Raw genomic sequence first — 7,021 nt, 5'->3', positions numbered from 1 at the left:
CCAATAAGAGTTTAAGCTAAATAGATCCACACATAAATTTACATTTTCTTGTATTTTCTATCAAGAAAATAAAAAACAAATCCCCAGTTAGAAATCATTGAGATAATCCTATAAGATAATCCTATAAGATGACCCAATAAGAGTTGAGAAATATCAATACCTCATAAGTAAGAGACTAAGAATTAGAATCTTTTTAGGTTTACCATGTTCTATCATTCACCCTCCACCTATGATCTCATGAATCATGTCTCTAATCCATTGATATTTATAGACAATTCGAGGTCAGATCTCTAAGATTTTATGTCATTATAAAAAATAAAATTGAAGTTTTATATGAAAATCGTCTGAATCCATGGGATCTAAAGATTTTGAATCATTTTTTTTTTATTTACCCCTAAGAAAAAATCATTAATTTTTCAAGTCTTTTTGGCCTGAATACTAGAATTGCATTAATAAAAAAACGAAGGGGGCAAAAAAAAAAAAAAAGTTAAATAAATCAAGCAACTTACATGAGGACATGATTTTTTTTATTTTTATTTTTTATACAAAGGGGCTTTATTAAGGCAGGAATTGGGATATTAATATTCCTCAGCGAGAGTCGACCCCTGACCTCTTCATTAAGAGATGTTGGTTTCAACAATTAGAACAGCTCTGCGTTGGCTACATGAGGACATGATTACTAAATTACATGTCAATTTATATATTTGTTCATTTGGTAGCTACCAAAGATTTATATTTTAGATAAAAACAGCTTAAAAATGTATACAAAATATAAATAATGACTGGACTGAGAGGAGACTCAGCTCCTAGCGAGTTTATACGAGTAAGAGGTCATGTTAGTGGATTCAAATCAACTGTAGTTATGGATGTGTTGGTGTCGAGCAAGGATGACAGCATGTCATGTGTGTGTTAGATAATCCAATAACATCGAACAGATTTATTTCAAAATTAAATTTAAATATTAAAATAATTCCACAGCCCTGTTCTTATAGACGATATGTCATCAATCACCAAATTCTACTATGTTTAGCCTCCAGGGAATAGGACAAACGATAACCAAATGAGGTTGTTGACTTCTTATTTTCTTAATACATCTCTAGAGTGGGCACTCACAGTCCTATTAAAAGTTTCTAAATTATATCAACTATACGAATTAATGAAAGAAAAAAAAATCTTACAAGTTTCCATGACACTTGAGGTTGGAAGGACAAGGAAATACCGCTACCATATGGATTTTTTTAGGGTGTGAATCTTACCAGTTGCATAGCAGTTATTGCTAAGGTATCTTTTGGGTGACAAAGCTAGGCTATTTAAAGAGATACATGCTGGTCTTGAACCAAGCCTCTCAAAGCTATTCATCATACGGAGGAGTTGAAACACCAAATTATGATTGGGCTTTTCACCATGCCACTATGGCTTTTGTTCCTTTTAGCTCTCCTTCCTTTGGCTCTTATTCTCAGGAGCAAACAAGTGAGGAGAACCAACCTTCCTCCTGGCCCCAGTAAGCTTCCCATCATAGGTAACTTGCATCAATTGGGTGCGCTTCCTCATCGCTCTCTACGGCAGCTCTCCAAGGAATATGGTCCAATCATGCACTTGGTACTTGGGCGCATGCCTACAATAATCGTCTCATCTGCTGAAATTGCTAGTGAGATCATGAAGTCTCATGATATTGATTGTTGCAGTAGACCTGACTTGTCGGGGACAAGGAAGCTGTCGTACAACTTCTCTGACATTGCTTTCGGGCCTTACAATGAGTACTGGAGGAAGATGAGGAAGCTCTGTGTACTCGAGCTCTTCAATGTGAAGAGGGTGCAATCTTATAGTCCCATTAGAGAAGCATGTGTCGCTTCCATGATTAACTCAATCTCGAAATCTGCTTTGACTCCCATTAATCTCAGCGAGATGCTCTTTGCCCTCACTGATGAGATAACCTGTAGGGTTGCTTTTGGTAAGAGTTACAAGGGGAGAGACTTTGACAATGGAAGGTTTACAGAAGCTGTAAATGATGCCATGACTATGTTGGGTAGCTTCTCTGGGACAGATTTTTTTCCTCATGTAGGGTGGATCATGGACAGACTCACTGGCCTCAATGGAAAGCGTCAGAAGATCTTCCAAGAATTCGATCATTTCTATCAAAACGTAATTGATGAACACCTAAAAAGCAAGACGGATGAATCTGAGCAAGAAGACATCATTGATGTCCTACTCAATGTAGGAAAGGATCATATAGGTGCAGGTGGTCTCACTCATGATGATATCAAAGGACTCCTCATGGTAATTAAGCCACCTGCTAGCTGTTTTCTATTGCTTAATTAACATCTAATTTTGATTTTCTTTGAATTGATGTTTCTAATAAAAAAAAAAATCCTTCTTAGAACATTTTTTTAGGTGGAGTCGACACTGGGGCTGTTTTAATGGAGTGGGCAATGACAGAACTTGCCAAGAATCCGGATGTGATGAAGAAAGCACAAGATGAGATCAGAACAATCGTTGGAAAGAAAGGAAAGGTTGCTGAGGAAGATATTGATAAGCTCAAATTCTTTAGGATGGTGTTGAAGGAGAGTATGAGATTGCATCCTTCCCTTCCTCTATTGCTCCCACGAGAGGTCATTAACCATTTTACAGTTGATGGATATAATTTTGTCCCCAAAACAAGGATCCTAGTGAATGCTTGGGCCATAGGGAGAGATCCAAAACATTGGGTGAAACCAGAAGAATTCATGCCAGAGAGGTTCATGAATAGCACGGTTGATTACAAGGGGGCGCATTTTATGTTGTTGCCCTTCGGAGCTGGAAGAAGAATGTGTCCAGGGATGACCATGGGTCTTTCAACAGTTGAGCTTGCACTTGCAAATCTTCTCTATGCCTTTGATTGGAGCCTCCCTGATGGGATGAAGACGGAAGATATAAACATGGAAGATGAAGCAGGTCTTGCTGCTCATAAGAAAATTCCTCTTTACCTTGTTCCTATTAAGAAGGTGATAGACCCTGACCCTTAAAAGAAAGACAATTCCTATTGCATGATTTGTACCAATAAGCATCACTCGTCTTTCCCTTCCCCTTCCACTGCCATTTTCCAGCTAGCTATCCAGTCTCTCTGAACGCCCTTGATTTGTATGTTCTATATCTAACTTACAAATTAATAAATAAACCAAAATTTATTACTTTTGTTAACATTTATCTTCAAGATGGGAATTTGAATCATTATTCCCTTCAATTTACATAAGGTCAATCATGACTAACCAAATCATGACTTTTTCTTCGTCACATTGAAAAACATACTATATAGCAAGTAGTAACATTCAATATTATATATCTCATCACAACTTGGATATTACATTCTTTTTCATATGATCTTGCCTTAATTGGGCATAAATGATGTAGTACCCTAAGGCATGTCCATGTTAGGTGATGATGATGATGCATCAAATTCCTGAAAGCATGGAAATTCCTTTGGCTTGATTATTTTCATTGGTTGATATTAACTCCACAATCATATAGACCAGTTCACATTAAAATTAAATAGAATTTTCACCAAAAAAGTGAAAATACTGAACATCCTTGTGTAAACGAACCCAAGTATGTGAAAATCAAACTCAAGAACTTATATTTTCTTAAGCTACCCCAAAAAAAAAAAAAAATTGAGACGTGTAAAGAATTTAGATGATTCAACTTATTGGGTATTCCTTAATTATTTTCAAAGTTGGTAATCCATTTTCTTGACTAGGTGTAGTATATATCCTAGCTATTGTATCCTCATGATTCCTCAAACTTTCTATGTTTAATAAACATTTGAGAATCTTGCAGGGGTGGGTAAAGTTCGAGGATTATCACGAGAATAATAATAAAATCCTTGAATCATGCTGTTAAATTCATGAATATTTAGGAGCTTGTGGTCTCGAAGTTTGATTTAGACTGAAGCATTTCTTTTTTATAATTAATAACAATATAAGTTATTATTACACAACGAATCTTGTTGTACCGTAAAGGTTGCAAGTGGTATATACATATAAAAGGACGAATCCGATGTTAGAAGCCATTTACTCAAATGGAGTGTAGAGTGCCATTTTTTTATGCTAACTTTATCCAAATAATTTTTGTTGAGAGGTTATTTTGATGTCTTGACCTCAGGTTACAGCTATGGTGTACTGACCATTATATCAAGGTATATAATAAATCAAAATTAAGGATATAAATAAACCTCAAGTGGTAGTTCAGTTATTGACAAAGAAACACCTAATAACTAATAGGTTAAGATTAATTTAAATCTCATTTAGGCTGTGGTTAATCCCCTGTTTGTTTATGAGTTGATTGTCTAAAATTATGATCATGCGGCTCGTGCAACTATTATTCTCATTCTATAGTATCTTTTTTAAATTAGTTATCATTGGTTTATTTTCTTTTTTCATACATTGTTCTTAAATAATTTAATTAAAAATGAATAAAAAATAATAAATTTTAAAAAAAATCTTGGTAAAAGGGTACTTAACTCTTATCATAATCTAGAGTTAATTTTGGTCACTACATCTTTAATTTTGGATGTATCCAAACTTATGCATTAGTTACTTTACATCTACTGTAACTAAACAATCTTTGGATTCCTGTATTTTATATATTAAAATATGGTGTCTTAAACTTTGAACGACCTTTTTTTTGGATATATTTCATATATGTAGCAATGAACTTTTTTGTCAAAAAAAAAAATCGTTCTTCACAAAACTTACGAAACGGCAATTTGTTCCATAGGCGTTCTCAAATATTCTCAGCTCTAATTTTACCAAACAATCAAAATTGTGCTTAGATTACCGTTCATTGATAAAAATGATAAAAAAGGATTATGGTAAAGAATGTCATTCTCAAACAAGACCGTTACCAAACGTGTACTAAGTAAACTTTGAATTATTTAAAAAACTTGTTTAGCTCTATCAACTTAATTAAAGAACTTTCTAGGTAAGACAAGAAGGAAGTTGTTAGTTTCCAAATACAAGTCTTGGAAATTCCTCCTTAAAAGCTAGAATAAGACTCCATGACTCGAAATCCTATAAAATGCAAAACCCCTAGATTTTCAGGGACACTACAAGATAATAAGAAAAAAGTATAGACACCTCAAAAAACTATGCTACAGTAACAGTGATCCCTAAAATATCTTAAATTTACATAATAGTACATTGCTAAGTAAATTTTGTCAAGTCATGGTTACAAAATTTCATAATTAATTATAAATTGCTCTTAATCCCTTGTAATTTTATAGTGTTGCCATTGGTAAAATCGAATCCTAAAATTTATGTTCTTTCTTCCTCCATTAGTTTCGTCTTCTTCCTCTTGTTATTTTATATTAAAAGATTTATAATAATACAACTATGGGTATACTCATTCTTCCAGCAGTTCTAATAGAAAAAATGGTGACTTCCAATTTGGCATTTCAAAATGCCTATGTTTTTCGTAACTATATCTGAAGATGTCCTTGAAAACTTCTCTATTTTAATTTATATGAACTACAAATTGAAAATGTTAAATTGGGACCCGTTTGACAACCCACTAAATGTTTCTGTTTCAAAAACACTAGAAACAATTTGGATTGTTTTTGAAAATAGAAATACTTTTCTAAGTGTTTGATAAAACTAGCTTCTGGAAGGAAAAACATTATCAGTAGGGTTTTAACAGAGCTTTTATGTTTAAAATGTCAAATTGCATAGAGTACCATGCTGTAGATTCTTTCTCTTAATCTAGCTTGCATCCAACTTTTGCTTCAAGAAAAAAAATTGTAACAACAAATTAGTTGTTATGTCAAAATTGTTTCTTGAAGCAAAAATTTTCATAAATTTTAATTTATGTTTCAATAATCACTTGAAAACAAAATAGTTCTATCAAATGGTTTGGGACAACTTTTGCATTTCTTGAAGCTAGAAACACAAAAAAAAGGGGTTTTTCAGTGAGTTATCCAACAAGTCCTTGGTTTCGACATCCCTTGGGACCTCAAATTGTCTTGTAGTCAGTTGGAACGCATCTGGTGCCTACTCAGAAGTATGAGAAGAGTATTAAAAAAAAAAAAAAAAAAAAAAAAAAAAAAAGCAATCTTTCTATACAGTTCCACAAAATAAATGTGCTGAAGAGATTTTTACAACCGTTGGATTGTGCAGCTTGATAAATTGAGCAAGATCTTGATTCGATGGTCCAATCTTTCTCACTAAATAGTTCAATGCATTATGGCATTGAACTGAAGTAATTTCGCAAAAAGAGCGAAAGTATGCAGATTGGTTAGACAATTGGGAGAGGCTATACGTTAGGGATAAAATCATAAAACAATTAAGGAGGGAAGGAGCTGTTATCACGTGCGTCTTTCCTATGTTAGCTGTGAATGACCGGAATAACCATAGTACTTCTTAGCCAAGCCTAACAGACCATGAGTCCGCTCCGACCATCGGATTAACTTTGAGGCCAGTTTGACCTATCGAGTCAAAGGTCTGAGCTAATAAACCTACCACACTCAGAAATAAGGATGGACTCTATCTCTAGAAGACTCCTCGTACCAACCAAAGACTAACTCCCGATCATACTCTACAAACTTCTTATATAAACCCTACAAGCAAATAGAGGAAGGTAAGTATTCATATTTTGATGTGATCAGTTACTTGAGTTTCTTATTAAGTGATTGAGTTCATATCTCCTAGGTACTGACTTGCTCGTCGGAGAGGTACCTCGACCCTCCAAGTCGAGCACTTGTTTTACAGGAATTTGACAGAGAATGACAAGCAGGATTTTGTATCAACATTAGCATTTACGGCGAGCAAGGAGCAAACTAGTCCTTGATGGCAATGATCGGAAACTAGAGATGTTATTTTTTATCTTTTTTGGTAAACGAAACTAGAGATGTAATATTCACAGCGAACAATGGCTTACTTTGAGCTTTAATATAGAAAACCTTATTTTAAACATTAGCAGCAACTACAATTTGGCAAAGACCAACCGAGTAACGATTAGCAATCAATATTTCCAGTGTGAAATTATTGAAGTAGAG

General features: G+C 34.1%; 1 pseudogene; it reads left to right on the top strand.

Annotated features, from left to right (window-relative positions):
- Positions 1-1,386: 1,386 nt before the first annotated feature.
- Positions 1,387-3,002, top strand: LOC149028315 (cytochrome P450 71B10 pseudogene; annotated as a pseudogene).
- Positions 3,003-7,021: the final 4,019 nt, after the last annotated feature.

Source organism: Hakea prostrata, chromosome 1 (assembly GCF_041222555.1).
Source record: "Hakea prostrata isolate BN-2017 chromosome 1, UWA_Hpros_2, whole genome shotgun sequence".
Taxonomy (NCBI): domain Eukaryota; kingdom Viridiplantae; phylum Streptophyta; class Magnoliopsida; order Proteales; family Proteaceae; genus Hakea; species Hakea prostrata.
The sequence above is the reverse complement of the archived record's forward strand: the minus strand, read 5'-3'. Positions and strand labels throughout refer to the sequence as shown.